The 14542-nt window shown below is 51.2% G+C and overlaps 1 protein-coding gene across 3 annotated transcripts in view; it reads left to right on the top strand.

The window, feature by feature from the left end:
• The window catches only part of STAT1 (signal transducer and activator of transcription 1), a 167412-nt gene that overhangs the window by 29168 nt on the left and 123702 nt on the right, over positions 1 to 14542 (top strand). The gene's annotated exons all lie outside the window — the stretch shown is intronic.

Below are 14542 nucleotides of genomic sequence, written 5' to 3'. Positions count from 1 at the left end.
TCGCGGCGTCCTGTCGGCCGGCGCATGCGCACTGGCCACGGCTCACGCCGGGACACAGGCACTAGGTCCCGGCGAGCCGTGGATGACAGGATGCCGCGCATGCGCAGTGGGACCCGCGGGCGCGCCTCGGGCGGCCAATGACAGCCCGGGGGCGCGTCCCGAGCGGCCAATGACAGTGCAGGGCGCAATATTTAAAGATGCCCTGCACTGTCAGTAATCGCCGCAAGGTCTATCTGAGTTCCTGAGTCCTGTACCTGTGTTTTTGACCCTGATTGACCCTGACTACGCTGCCTACTCCTGTGTTGACCCGGATTGTACCTGACTACTCTGCCTTCTCCCATCCTGACCCTCGGCTTGTTTTGACCTCTCTACGGACTGACTTATCCTGCTGACCCTGCGTGTGACCTGACTACTCTCCGCCTGCCGATTCTGTACCTCGCCTACCCCACGGGACCCCCGCTAGTGATCCATCCTGCTAGGTCCTGCCGTCCTCCTCACATCTGGCTCTCCCGGTACCAATACATCCCCGGAGGTTGCCCCTGCCACTGGTGGGCCTGCTCGGAGGTCGTGACCTGGTCCCGGTCTGTTTCAAGTCCATCCCCACCATCAGGGGCCCTGGTGAAAGCACAGGCCGGGACTTAGACTCCACGCTTTGGGTAGGTCTGTCAAGTGGGCAGCCAGGGGCACCACCTGGCGGGTTCTAACAGTACCTTGCGGCCATGACAGAGCCAGGAAGAGGACCGGCCTCCCTAGAGGATATATGCCAGCACCTGGCGACTCTGACCCAGGCCTTCCAGAATTTTCACAGCCGCTGCACCCGGCTTGAGGACCGCATGGAGTCGTTTGCCACCCAGACTCCCCCTGCTCCAAGTTCCGCAACAGCGGAATCACCCGCTGCTCCAGCATCCGAAGCAGTTGCGGCACCCCTAGCTCCCGAACCCCGCGTTCCCCTGCCGGAACGATTCCGTGGAGACCGAAGCCGTTTTCGGGCCTTCCGGAACGCGTGCACTTTATTTTTTGACCTGCAGCCCCGCACGTTTTCCGTCGAGACCGTCAAGGTGGGGTTTATAATCTCTCTCCTTCAGGATGAGCCCCAGGATTGGGCTCACCGCCTGATGGAGAAGCGTGACCCCCATCTCGATTCCGTGACTGAGTTCTTTCAGGCCATGGCCGTCCTATATGACGACCCCCAGCGGGCTGCCTCTGCAGAGGCTACTCTATACTCTCTGCGGCAAGGCCGCCGGGCGGCCGAAGAGTATGCGTCTGATTTCAGGCGTTGGATGGGAGATACCAGATGGAACGATGCGGCATTATGTCACCAGTTCCGCATTGGGCTGTCTGAGTCTCTAAAAGACGAATTAGCACGAGTAGGACTACCGGACTCTCTTGAGAAACTGATAGAGTTGGCCATCCAAATTGACCGCAGACTGAGAGAGCGTCGCCTGGAAAGGAGTAGCCAGGGTCAAAGGGTGGCATGGATCCCACCGAGAGAAGCAGCTCCAACCCCAGGGAGCCATGCTCGGAGCACGGAAGCAGGGGACACCTCAGAACCCATGCAACTGGGACTGGCCCGTTCCACGTTATCGGCCGAGGAACGTCAGAGGAGACGATCGCAGAACCTATGTCTGTACTGTGGGGAAGCTGGTCACCAGGTGCGCTCCTGTCCTGCAAAAATGAGTAAGTCCGCTTCCTGTTTTCCTTTACCTACAGAAAGGGGTGACCTATCTAGTTACCTGGCAATACCTGTGTCGTTACAGCTTCCCAGAGGAACCCTGTCGGTGACCGCAATCATTGATTCGGGAGCATGTAGTTGTTTCATTGATCTTACTTTTGCTCACCGGCAAAAGATCCCCCTCCAGACCAAAGAAAGGGGGTTTAACATCTTCCTGGCAGACGGGTCTAGCATAAAGTCGGGAGTGGTGGATCAGGAGACTCCCCCTATTTTTACCACGATGGCTGACCATCATCAGGAGTTCCTCCGTCTGGATGCCATCGCATCCCCCCTTTTCCCAATCATTCTGGGGCTTCCTTGGCTGCGGGCCCATAACCCCCGGGTTGATTGGGAGAAGGGAACGGTTCAGTTTCGGTCACCATACTGCCGGGATCACTGCCACGTCCCAGGGCCCGTGCCGCCCCGGTTTCTCCTATGCATGGATGGTGATACGGATCTGTCTCAGGTTATCCCTCCGGCCTACCACGATTTCTTAGATGTGTTCAGTAAGCGAGGAGCAGACATTCTTCCCCCACACCGTTCCTACGATTGCCCCATAGACCTCCTACCCGGATCTGAGATTTCATTCGGTCGCATTTTTCCATTATCGGAATTAGAATCAGGGGTTTTGAGGGAGTATATTGATGACAATCTGCGGAAGGGATTTATTCGCCCGTCCACGTCCCCGGCCGGGGCTGGGTTGTTTTTTGTAGAAAAAAAAGACAAATCGTTACGGCCCTGCATTGACTACCGAGACCTGAATAAAATCACAGTAAAAAATCGCTATCCGTTACCCCTGGTCCCTGAGCTCCTCCAGAGGTTAGGGTCAGCAGCGATTTTTACTAAATTAGACTTGCGGGGGGCATATAACCTTGTACGTATCAGGGAGGGGGATGAATGGAAGACAGCCTTTCGTACGAGATTCGGTCATTTCGAATATTTGGTGATGCCGTTCGGGCTCTGTAACGCACCGGCCACCTTCCAACACTTTATTAACGATGTCTTTCGTGATTTCCTCGATGTCTTCGTGGTTGTCTACCTAGATGACATCCTGATATTTTCACCCTCACTGGAGGCTCATAGGGAGCATGTGGCAAGGGTCCTAACACGTTTACGCCAACACGGGCTTTACGCCAAGGCAGAAAAATGCTGTTTTGAACAGTGTGAAATAACGTTCTTGGGACTGGTCCTCTCTCCCGCGGGGGTCGCGATGGATCCCCAGAAAGTCACGGCGATCTTAGATTGGCCAACACCCACCGATAAGAGGGGGGTACAGCGTTTCATTGGATTCGCAAACTTTTATAGAAAGTTTGTCAGGAACTTCTCAGGGCTGGTCTCCCCAATCACGCAACTGACTAAACAAGGGACTCGTTTTAAATGGACCCCTGAAGCCCAGACCGCGTTCGACATGCTCAAGAAATTGTTTACTTCTGCTCCCATTCTCTGCCATCCAGATTCTTCTCTTCCATATGTTTTGGAAGTGGACGCCTCCGAAAACGCGGTAGGAGCGATTCTTTCCCAAAGGAGTGGTACCAAGGAGTTACTGCATCCCGTGGCGTTTTTCTCCAGGAAGTTGACTCCGGCGGAGCGCAATTACGATATTGGAGATCGGGAACTCCTGGCCATCAAGTCCGCTCTAGAAGAATGGAGGTATCTCCTGGAAGGAGCCACACACCCAATCCTAATATTCACGGATCACAAAAACCTCGAGTATTTAAGGACGGCGAAACGACTGAGACCACGCCAGGCGAGATGGGCTCTTTTCTTCTCTCGATTTACCTTTCATATAACGTACCGACCTGGGTCTAAAAATACAAAACCAGACGCTCTGTCCCGCATGTTTGAGGACCCCGACGATACAGTGTTACCTGACACAATTTTGCCATCCGGAAGCTTCCTCGTCCTGCAAACGGAACTTCGCTCCAGACTGATTGACGCTTCCGTTGGACTGCCAGTCCCGCCTGGGTCGCCTCTCCAGAACCGCGATGGTCTGCTTTGGAAGGAAAATCGGATCGTGGTGCCAGAAGGAGTTCAAACTTTCGTCCTGGGGCACTGCCACGACCATCCAATGGCAGGGCACTTTGGGGTGGCGAAGACTCTGGAGCTACTACGGCGCTCATTCTGGTGGCCAAACATGGTCAAAGACTGCGAGCGCTACGTCCAGACCTGTCCCACCTGCCAAAGGAACAAGCCCTCCAGAAGCAAGGCCTGGGGATTGTTGCGTCCATTGCCGATACCCAAACGGGCCTGGCAAATGATTGCCATGGATTTTGTGGTCGAACTCCCACCGTCTCAAGGCTACACTGCTATAATGGTGATCGTGGATCGCTTTTCAAAGATGGCTCATTTCGTGCCCTTGGAAAGAACCCCGTCGGCACCGGAGACTGCACGGATATTCATCAAGGAAGTAGTAAGGCTACATGGGATACCCGAAGACATAGTATCGGATCGGGGAGTCCAGTTCACATCTAGATTCTGGAAAGCCTTATGTGAAGCATTAGGAATCAAACTGTCACTGTCATCTGCTTACCATCCACAGACCAACGGGCAAACAGAAAGGACCAATCAAACATTGGAACAGTACCTCAGATGCTACACCTCCTATCTCCAGGACGACTGGCTAACACTGTTGCCTTCTGCAGAGTTCGCCTATAATAACTCGAGCCACTCAGCGACGGGACAATCACCGTTTTTTACCAATTTCGGATATCATCCTACGTTTCTCCCCGACCTAACGCCCGAAAGTCCGGTACCCGCATCTCAAGATGTCTTGCATTTCTTTTCTGTCAATAACAAAACGATTCAGGAGGCCATCACTAAGGCCCAAGAAGATAGTAAAAAGGCGTTCGACAGGAAGAGAAGAGGAGAGCTGTTGCTCCAGCCGGGGGATCAGGTTTGGTTGGCTACGACCAACTTGAAAATGCTGTGTCCTTCCAGGAAGTTAGGACCGAAGTACCTAGGACCATTTCCAATTAAACGGGTGATCAATGAAGTGGCCTATGAACTTGAGCTCCCGGAGTCTTTCAAAATACACCCGGTGTTCCATGTCTCTCTCCTGAAACCATCCAGACCAGATTCCTTCCCGGATCGCCAATCCAGACCTCCTGAGGCAGTCGCCATAGGTGACCAGGAGGAATATGAGGTAGAAACTATTCTCAGTTGCCGAAAGAGGGGGGGCCAGACGCAGTTCCTGATAAAGTGGAAGGGTTATGGCCCTGAGGAGAATTCTTGGGTGCCCATCCAGGATATTCACGCCCCCCAGACTCATCCGGGAATTTTTTCGTGGCCACCCGCGGTGGAGAGATCAGTGGGGCTCCCGGAGGGTGCCCATAGGGGGGGGGGCAATGTCAGGGATCGCGGCGTCCTGTCGGCCGGCGCATGCGCACTGGCCACGGCTCACGCCGGGACACAGGCACTAGGTCCCGGCGAGCCGTGGATGACAGGATGCCGCGCATGCGCAGTGGGACCCGCGGGCGCGCCTCGGGCGGCCAATGACAGCCCGGGGGCGCGTCCCGAGCGGCCAATGACAGTGCAGGGCGCAATATTTAAAGATGCCCTGCACTGTCAGTAATCGCCGCAAGGTCTATCTGAGTTCCTGAGTCCTGTACCTGTGTTTTTGACCCTGATTGACCCTGACTACGCTGCCTACTCCTGTGTTGACCCGGATTGTACCTGACTACTCTGCCTTCTCCCATCCTGACCCTCGGCTTGTTTTGACCTCTCTACGGACTGACTTATCCTGCTGACCCTGCGTGTGACCTGACTACTCTCCGCCTGCCGATTCTGTACCTCGCCTACCCCACGGGACCCCCGCTCGTGATCCATCCTGCTAGGTCCTGCCGTCCTCCTCACATCTGGCTCTCCCGGTACCAATACATCCCCGGAGGTTGCCCCTGCCACTGGTGGGCCTGCTCGGAGGTCGTGACCTGGTCCCGGTCTGTTTCAAGTCCATCCCCACCATCAGGGGCCCTGGTGAAAGCACAGACCGGGACTTAGACTCCACGCTTTGGGTAGGTCTGTCAAGTGGGCAGCCAGGGGCACCACCTGGCGGGTTCTAACACAGAGTCTGCGGACACAGTACAGGGGATGACCAGAGACTGCGGACACAGTACAGGGGATGACCAGAGACTGCGGACACAGTAGAGGAGATGACCAGAGACTGCGGACACAGTAGAGGAGATGACCAGAGACTGCGGACACAGTACAGGGGATGACCAGAGACTGCGGACACAGTACAGGGGATGACCAGAGACTGCGGACACAGTACAGGGGATGACCAGAGACTGCGGACACAGTACAGGGGATGACCAGAGACTGCGGACAGAGTACAGGGGATGACCAGAGACTGCGGACAGAGTACAGGGGATGACCAGAGACTGCGGACAGAGTACAGGGGATGACCAGAGACTGCGGACACAGTACAGGGGATGACCAGAGTCTGCGGACACAGTACAGGGGATGACCAGAGTCTGCGGACACAGTACAGGAGATTACCAGAGACTGCGGACACAGTATGTCTTGGAAATTCGCTTTAACGAATTTCTCCTTACCGTGAGTACTCGCAGTTGGATGCGCAGAAATCCCCCATAAAGCTGTGCGAATCTCGCTTACCACGACTGCAGCTAAACTACACGATTCCTGCCCATCCAAATGGGTTAGCTCTGTTGAAATGTGGGGGGGTGGAGCTCCGTTACCCTAGAATGATCACATGACACTCTAAGGCTGCTGTTGGAATTCACATAAAGGCCGGTTTCAGACTCAGCCCCCGGTTTTATTACAAACACACACGCCCCCCACATGAATAAAGTCAATCCCCTCCCACCGAACAATGCAATGGGGAGTGCCTATACACAGGACATACATTCCGATTGGAGCATGGCCTTTCCTATTGGTATGTAAATTCTTTGTACAAGCATTCCCTAGGAACATCAGTCTGTACCTGGATGGGCCCGATACGATCTTTATTAAAACACATCCATCCAAGATACAGTTCAGGTCGGTAATGGGTTGTAAGATATGCATAAGCCTACACGCGGAGTTCGTACCGCTTGGCGCCTTGCGTTATGAAGTCCATGTGGTACTATGCTGCTGATATGTGGATACAGGCCCGCGGTCTACTGCCAGCGGCATTCGCATCGAATGCAGTGGTGGTATACACGCCGGTCTATAAGCGCAGATCCGCCATCTCATCCATTACCGAGCTGAGTACTGTAATACATACATTGTACATGCGCATGGCCCAATTGCAGCCTTCAGAGCTTTAATTAAGCCACACGAGAGACATATGAATAACAAGAATATATGACACATTTAAAGTTCGACCAACAATACAAAATTTCCATGACATTCCCTCCTGTTTTATCATATTCTCCTCGTGTCCCTTCTTGATCTTCTTCAGCTTGATGGGTGTAGTCTCAAAACCTCAAAGAGTTCCTGTAGTGGTCCCTAAGAATAAAGCTCCACGGGCTACCTGAAACAACAAGACCCGACGCAGACTCGACGCAAGCAGGCTTGATTGAAGCAATGATCCTCAAGAGCGTTGGAACCTTCACTACAGGAAGGCTCTTGCAAAAACCACAAACAGACTTGTGGTATGAATAAGGCTTGTGATCCCACGGTGGTCTGGGGAGATCCAGCAACAGATTCTCAAATTGCCCCTGCAGACGGGGCCACACAAGGCTGGTCTCGACCCAGACAGTTTTCCAAATCGCAGACACAAACCATGATGAGCCTTGAAGCTTGCTTGGAGGTCTTGGAGAATGTGGTCTTCAGGGAGATAAATTAGAGGGAAGCCAGGACGTAATCTGTAGAGAAGGTGGTTGGTTGGTGAGGTCTTCCTCCGATCAGTGGTTGGAGTGGGATCCCAGGAGCGGGCATAGAGATGTGGTCGTCTGCCCGAGCTTGGCTTACACGGTCGATGAGGCAACAGGAACATCTCACCGCGGCATATAAAAGGCAGATGAAAAAGAGAAGCATCAGGACATACACTCCCACTTCCTTCAACCAAGATCCGATGGAGAACAGGAAATCTCCCAATCCTCCCAAACCCTTGAACGGATTCCAACCCTCACTAGCTATAGCTCTAGCTTTTCCCTGTAGTTCACTAACTTTGTCCATATGGGCCTGGACCTTGTCATCGGTGTCTTCTATCCAAGTACAACAATCCTCTCCGATGAACTCACAGAACCCCCCTTTGGCGGCTAAAAGATAATCAAGGGCCATCTTCTCCTGAAGCACTAAAATTCCCATCTGCCGTTGTTCTTGGGCAATTTCTCTGACAGCCTCTACGGTCTCGTTAAACATACTATCCATGATGACAGAAAAATTGTTCAGGCGCTTCATAAGTTCTATTCCCCAACCTGTCCATGAGGGGAACCAAGCCCATGCCTGGTCGCCCTCAGAGAACAGCTCCCTGTGAACTCTCCCTGCCATCCTTACCTTCTTGTGGACCATCAACTCTTCATGATCCATCACTACATAGGATGCTGGGACTAGCTTTATGAGGGCACACGAACCTTTCGCGTTCTGGGGAAATGTTCTATAGGCTGCCGAACCACACAGAAAATAGTATGGACCTGTCAGAGCAGAGCAGGAGGAGTTCCTCGTTCGGCCTCTGGCACTGAGCAACAGCTGCACAGACTGGGGGATTGCTCCCTCAGTCTGCACATCACATCCGTCCTTCCAACACACGTGGTCTGGTCGGTCAGTGTGGTTACTCAGAAGGGAAGTCTGGTTAGTCAGATTGACAGTTATACCTCCCTCACAGGTGGTAGTCCCAACAAACTTGTTACCTGTGCCAAAGCTGATGTTAAAGCACACCTGAGGGCTGCCCAGCTGTCCAGTTACCCATAATGGACTGACGAGGGTCCTACAGGAGCTAGAGCTAATATTGGTGCTAAAACTGATGTTACCTGCTAAAAATGTGTCATTAAGTTCTACCGACAAATGTCTACGTGGGGGCTGACCAGGGGTCTCTTGCTTTTTCTTGCCGACGCGGATGTCATATAGGGCATGAACAGCGGCCATTGCAGACATGTGATGACTGGGTGGGGGCTTAGAGCATACCCAACAGTTGGTTTTGTTGGCGGTTCTGGCTAAACGCAGATGCATTTTAAATAAAAGGTTGGGGTATCTGCCGTCTTTTCCTCCGTTAACACACATGTAAGACATACAAACAAAAAGAAAAAGGAAAATGACACCCCTCATTCTCTGGTGTAGCTGAAAAGCTTCTTGCAGTGGCTTGCGTGCACCCAGTTGTCTCGTCCCTCGAGCTTGAGTGAGGTAGGTGTCGTCAGCTGGACTTGGTATGGTCCGGTGAACCGTGGCTCGAGTCCGGTTCTTTGATGTTTCTTTAGGACGACTCAATCACCTGGCTCAATAGAAAGAACACCTGTTATTGCATTTGAATCGGGGAGCGATTCGCGAACCCGATGGTGTATCTTCTGCAGCTCCCGTTGCAGAGATTGCACATAACCTGTAAGCTGTGAATGCAAAGACGACAACTGTTGAGGAAAGTACAACCCTGTTTTGGGAGGTCCCCCAAACAACACCTCGTAGAGTGACAGCCCATGTGGTTGCCAAGGGGCATTCCAGATGGAATAGGGGGCACTCAGGCCAAGGTTTTTGGATATCGGCCATGATGTTGGAGATCCTGTTTTTAAGGATTCCGTTAAGACGTTCAACCTTACCGCTACTCTCGGGGTGATATGGGGTGTGTCGTTGCTGACTCCAGTTCCTCCAAAGAAATGCAGTCGTGTCCTTTGGAAGAGAGGTTAGTAGTGGACAAAGAAGACATGTTAGCAGAAGAGGTGTTAGTACTGTTAGTCGTGTTGCAAAATTCAGCACTGTCATTGTTGTCCTCCCCCCCTTTCTCATCTTCCGACACAGGAAGAAGAGAAGCTGGGTTAAGAATAGTGCATCGTTTGATAGTGAGGTTAGTAGGGGTTAGGAGGGCTTTCCCCTGAGAGGGGTACCTTGCCTTGGATGTCCTGTTTTCGCAAGACCGTTCTTGCTGCACTGGTGTCGGTGAGGCAAGGGAGGGGATATTTTAATTCCTCTAGAAAAAGATGGATCTGGGCCGACACCGATTTGTCAACTTCCTATGAGAATTCATAGGAGTTACTTACCATGGTGGTCACAGGGGCGGAGGACTCATCAGGAATGAACTGCCACCGACCTTTAGGTAATTGGGGACAGCTTCTCCTCATGTGCCCCGTTTGGTGGCACTGGAAGCACCTGGGTGGGGGCCTATCCTTCCTGTGACCCAGATCCCTTGGTTTTTCGTGTGGGGTCTGGGACATAAGAACTTTGTCCTGTTTTCTTCTATCCATTTCCCTCTCTATTGCCGCAAGAGTGGAAAGGATAGCAGGGATAGACATCTCATTATATTCGGGTCGGGCCAGAACCAGTCTTTCCCGAATTTTAGTATCGATGCCTTCCAAAAATTTGGCCCGCAACAGAATGTGCGTCGCGGTCACCTTTACCCCTTCAGTTGGAGCATCAGGTCCAACTTCCAGATCCGCATCCAGTGCCGTCTGCTTGAGACGGCGCCAGAAGCAGGCGCTTTCCTCATTAGGACCCTGGGTGAGCTTCATCATGTCCGTAGTAGAGGTAGCACCATACATTTCTGGAAGCTTTGCCTTTAGCTGTGTACAGAACTCTTTGCCCCCTGAAGTCATCTCCTCATGAGTGGTTATAGAGCACCCTGCAATCACTGTACTGGCCACTTCCATGCCCACCTTTGCCCGCAGGATCTGCGCACAATCTGACCCGCTCATACCATAGCTGAACTGGTTTTGTCCAAACATTCGAGCAAATCCTCTCGGATTGACTCGATAGTCCGGGAGCTCAGCCAGAATAGTGCGGATCTCTGCCGGGGTGAAGGGGACATGCCAAACTACCCGTTCCCCTAAAGTCCGTTCCCCCTGTGCATTGGGAGGACCTTCAAATTGCTGCACCCTGACTGGATAGGCCTCGGTCCGGGAAGAGTGCAAGGGCTGGCCCAGCTTCATCGGTGGGCTTAGATTAACCACCTCGCTTACTGCACCTTCAGGTTTGAGGTCCCTCAGATCAGGGTATAGCTGGGGGGCAGGGGTCTGATCAGTGGTTTGTAGCGCTTTGATGCAATCCGCCCTGTTTCTTAACCGGGTGTCTATTCCCCTTGATTCACAGATAGTCTGCAAATCGGTTGTTGAGTAGGCTTCATAGTTGGAAACAGAAGGAGCTGGGGTAAAGCAGGGAGAAGGGAGAGGTAGAGGCTGAGGCATAGAGACAGAAGACACGGAAGGTACGTCAAGAGTGACGTCACTAACAGAAGAGACAGGTGCAGTTATACTTATCTCAGCCACTGTTGGTTGTTCGGGAACCCCAGCAGACCCTGATCCTGCCTACCTTAGTAGAGTCAGCCCTGAAAGAGCTTCCTCCACCTCTGACACCGGATCCTCCTGTTTTATTCCCTCTGGAGGCCAGGTATACATCACCTGGTTCTTCCGGACAGACACCAGTTTATGTATGCCCTGCTTCCCTAATCGGATTGACCTGTGAAGCCATAGCTGTGCGATCTCTAGTTCTGACGCCTGCATCCGTGGTTCAAATTCAGAGATGAATTTTTCCCACCTCCATGCGTCAAATGTACCTTCCCGGGGAATTTCCCATCTGGTACCCTTCGACCATTTATTCCACCTTTTGAGGGGTTCTGTAGACTTCCCCCCCAAACTCACCTTCATCAGTTGTGCAGCTGTCCTTACCCTGAAGAGGGCTGGTTCCCCCTCTCTCTTCATGGACTGACTACTGCCCATCGTGACTAGTCACTGGTATAGATCCCGCGTCCGGGTACCTGTTTACCCCCTGGAGCACTCGGTGGGATCCTACCGAGAGGCCTGATTCCACCACTTTCCCAGCACAGCGTAATTTATGTGATTCTTATCGATCACCCGAAGCGCATCAAGTGGCGGTCAGACTGAGAGCACACCTCCCACTCCCACAGCGCAATTTATTTGATCCTGACCACCCGAAGTGTTTGTGGTAACCAGGTTAAGCGTTACACTTCCCTGGACCGCCCACTCGCACAGCGTAATTTATGTGGTTCTCATCACCCACTGTGTTTGGCAGGCCACACCGCACAATGATGAAAGTGGCTTTTCTCTCCCTGCACACAGTAGCTAACACAAGTCAAAACAAAAAGAGGGGTTCTTGGATGTTACTTAGGGGTCACTGGTTGGCCGGAAACCTGCTAACTGACCTTTAGGAAATTTGTGTAAAGAAAAACTTTCCTAATACACACAGAAAAACCCCTTTTCAACCTGAAAAACCGTTAAAAAGGACAAAGTGGATCCTTATGAAAAACACAGGACATTTCACAGTAAAACAATTACACAGAGGTAAACCGAAAAACTGCGCCAAAAGTAACCTTGTTGCTGACGTAAAAATCACTCCTATCAACGATCTGCGCTACACACGCAATCTTCGCTGCAACCACCTAAAACCGTTTACACAAAAAGTCTGCTGGATGCGAAACACGCAACGCAGCAGCTTTAAAACAAACCCGCTTTACAATAAGGAACTACTTTTAACAAGAAAAACACAAGAAAAACATAATCACTATACAAGAAATCTATGTGCAAAAACCCAGACTTCACCACGCTCACTAAATGTGGAACATTTGAGGGAAAAACTTGCTTAACACACTTTAAATTGGCCGGCAATACGCAAATTTAAAGCTAAAAGCAAACAAATTAAACTGTAAAAAATTTGGATTAAAAACACAAAATGGGTCAAATGCATATAGGAAACTTCATGCACATTGCATAGAGATCATTGAAACTCAAAGCGAAACTTGGAAAAAGGAATGGTGGAGAAGCCACATGGCATTCACAACTGGTTGCCAAACAAAGCAGCACATGTGGTTAGTCAAGAAAATGGCCCCCCACAGGGAAGCACATGGTAGACACTAGAATGGCCCCCCACAGAGGAGCACATGGTAGACACTAGCCTCAAAATTGCCTCTAACCTCTTACATAAAACAGACTTTTGGACAGAACATACACTGGACAATTGCACAACAATATGAAGTACACATACAACACAATTTGGCACAATCACAGAACAGACATAAAACACCAACATATCACACTAACATGCACATGTAACAGAAAGGACCCCCTGCTGCATGCTTGCTGGGAGCAGTAGTACCACAAAACATTGCACAGACTACATACACACAAAAGGTCTTACAACAGTTAACAATTAACCTAAACCTTTCAGCACTGTAATAATTACCTCACGTGGAGGGGGGTAAAGCAATCACCACAGTACCTACAACCCGCAAATACTTACCTAACACTATGCAACAACTTTTACCCGCTAAAACATATACCCGTTTAATTTTTGGTTGGAAGATTTTTAAACTTGACCAAATCCAGCCAACCAAACCCACCCCTCTGCTGCTCTCCGCAGAGGAAACCCTTGTCTTTCACCCACAGATCAAGATTTTAGGACAAAGGTCCTTGCTAAGCGGTAATTCTTGTTAGCTAACAGAGAGCGAAATCAGCCACACGAGCGCTCAAAAAAGCGATCCTCTTAATGGCAGAGAGACCTGAAATGTGCCGGCATACTTTTTGCTAGTTCATGATGGCTCATTCCCCCCTCGTGCTTGGTTAGCTATCCCAGAATACGCGTTAGTATCCACCAGGCTCGCCAAACTGTCTTGGAAATTCGCTTTAACGAATTTCTCCTTACCGTGAGTACTCGCAGTTGGATGCGCAGAAATCCCCCATAAAGCTGTGCGAATCTCGCTTACCACGACTGCAGCTAAACTACACGATTCCTGCCCATCCAAATGGGTTAGCTCTGTTGAAATGTGGGGGGGTGGAGCTCCGTTACCCTAGAATGATCACACGACACTCTTAAGGCTGCTGTTGGAATTCACATAAAGGCCGGTTTCAGCCTCAGCCCCCGGTTTTATTACAAACACACACGCCCCCCACATGAATAAAGTCAATCCCCTCCCACCGAACAATGCAATGGGGAGTGCCTATACACAGGACATACATTCCGATTGGAGCATGGCCTTTCCTATTGGTATGTAAATTCTTTGTACAAGCATTCCCTAGGAACATCAGTCTGTACCTGGATGGGCCCGATACGATCTTTATTAAAACACATCCATCCAAGATACAGTTCAGGTCGGTAATGGGTTGTAAGATATGCATAAGCCTACAGGCGGAGTTCGTACCGCTTGGCGCCTTGCTTTATGAAGTCCATGTGGTACTATGCTGCTGATATGTGGATACAGGCCCGCGGTCTACTGCCAGCGGCATTCGCATCGAATGCAGTGGTGGTATACACGCCGGTCTATAAGCGCAGATCCGCCATCTCATCCATTACCGAGCTGAGTACTGTAATACATACATTGTACATGCGCATGGCCCAATTGCAGCCTTCAGAGCTTTAATTAAGCCACACGAGAGACATATGAATAACAAGAATATATGACACATTTAAAGTTCGACCAACAATACAAAATTTCCATGACAAGTACAAGGGATGACCAGAGTCTGCGGACATAGTACAGGAGATGACCAGAGACTGTGGACATAGTACAGGGGATGACCAGAGACTGTGGACATAGTACAGGAGATGACCAGAGTCTGCGGACACAGTACAGGAGATGACCAGAGTCTGCGGACACAGTACAGGAGATGACCAGAGTCTGCGGACACAGTACAGGAGATGACCAGAGACTGCGGACACAGTACAGGAGATGACCAGAGACTGTGGACACAGTACAGGAGATGACCAGAGACTGCGGACTCAGTACAGGAGATGACCAGA

The sequence above is a fragment of the Staurois parvus genome, unplaced genomic scaffold, assembly GCF_062004578.1.
Source record: "Staurois parvus isolate SC_StPar_1 unplaced genomic scaffold, SC_StPar_1.0 ptg000890l, whole genome shotgun sequence".
Classification (NCBI taxonomy): domain Eukaryota; kingdom Metazoa; phylum Chordata; class Amphibia; order Anura; family Ranidae; genus Staurois; species Staurois parvus.
The sequence above is the reverse complement of the archived record's forward strand: the minus strand, read 5'-3'. Positions and strand labels throughout refer to the sequence as shown.